General features: G+C 31.9%; 1 pseudogene; it reads left to right on the top strand.

Annotated features, from left to right (window-relative positions):
* The first annotated feature begins 205 nt into the window (after positions 1 to 205).
* Positions 206 to 1,231, top strand: LOC107830666 (fasciclin-like arabinogalactan protein 9; annotated as a pseudogene).
* Positions 1,232 to 1,786: the final 555 nt, after the last annotated feature.

The raw sequence follows: 1,786 nt of genomic DNA on the forward strand, positions 1-1,786 counted from the left end.
CCAGATCACATCTGTAGAATTATACTGAGTTTGTTATTGTTGTAAAGTGTGTTTTGGGGTTTATAATCATTGATATATTTTATTCTTCTAGTCTTTTTATTGGTTGTTATATTTTCGCTATCAAATAATATTTGTCTTGATTCAAGTCCATAGCCAGCTCATTCCACCCAGGCTTACCCCACAAAGCTTATCCCATAAATTCCCACAAATTTCTTCTATTCAATCCATCTAATCAACACTTCCATTTCCCATATTCTCTATCTCACACTTCTTCTCAAACCATGGCTCAACTCATTTTTCTATCTTTAATCCCACTTTTCTTTCTTCTTTTTCCACAAATTCAAGCTCAATCTCCAACAGCTCCAGCTCCAGCACCCACAGGACCAATAGATATTTTTGCAATTCTCAAAAAAGCAGGACAATACAACACATTCATTAAATTCCTTAACGAAACACAAGTAGGAATGCAAATCAACAACCAAGTCAACAATTCAAACCAAGGTATGACTGTTTTTGCACCATCAGACAATGCATTTACCAATCTCCCAGGTGGTACTCTCAATAAACTCAATGACCAACAAAAAGTACAACTCATTCAATACCATATACTACCTAAATTTTACAGCTTTGATGATTTACAAACAGTTAGCAATCCTGTTAGAACACAAGCAACAGGACAAAAAGGTGAGCCTTTTGGACTTAACTTTACTGGACAAGAATAATCAAGTGAATGTCTCATCTGGAGCTGTGGAAACAAATATTTATAATGCTATAAGAAAAGAGCCTCCTTTGGCTGTTTACCAATTGGATAAGGTTTTAATCCCTTTGGCATTTACTGATGCTAAGACTCCATCTTCTGATAATGCACCTGCTCCTACTGATGATTCTGCTAAAAGTGGTTCTACTGCTGATAAAACTAAAGCTAAAGAACCATCTCCAGCTCCAAATGGTGCTAAAAAGATTAATGTTGGAGTTTTTGGTTTGATTTCTGGAGTTTTCTTGTTTTGCATGGGAGCACTTTCTTGAGGGAAACTATAATTTTTATAATTTATTTGCTTATAAAATTCATTCTTGCCATTTGTATCTCCCTCTTTTCCTTTTTCTTATTCAAGTTTGATTGTTGTTTGTTAATTTTATTTCATTCTTTTGTGCTGTAATTTCTTCTTCATATATATAAGTACTACAGTTGTACACAATCTTGAAAATACAGTTGTGCTTTCTTTTATTATTTTATTTATTTCTTTTTTATTTTTAGGTGGTAGAGGGGGGGAATATGATGCTTTGAAATATCTTGATTTTTCTCTATCAAATATTGACAAACATGTTTTGATTTAAAAGAAAATCACATGCAGCCTTGACTTGGAGAACTAAAAAATGTCATTATTTGGTTTAGTTGGTACATGAGAGGGCCATGAACTTGGAAGTCAAGGCGGATTCACGATTTCAAGAAGATGGGTGCAAATTTACAAAGATGTGAAATTAGAATTTATATTTGACGAGTTCAACCTTAGTTTATACCATGAATTCATTATCATTTAAAAATTATAGGTTACAATCAGAAATAATTTCCTACAATTTTAGTGATATTTAATAAAAACATTTATATCCATATCAAAAATGCTGGAATCATTGAACCATATTATATCATTTGCTGTTGTTACTTTTAATTATATAAAATTTTGCGATGATAAAGGGAGATTAAGGATTTCGATAATGTGTTAGATATGGGAATTTTGAATGAATAAAAAAAGAAGAGAAAAAGAAATACTTAATTATAACATAAGAG

This window comes from Nicotiana tabacum, chromosome 10, assembly GCF_000715075.1.
Source record: "Nicotiana tabacum cultivar K326 chromosome 10, ASM71507v2, whole genome shotgun sequence".
NCBI classification, from domain to species: Eukaryota; Viridiplantae; Streptophyta; class Magnoliopsida; order Solanales; family Solanaceae; genus Nicotiana; species Nicotiana tabacum.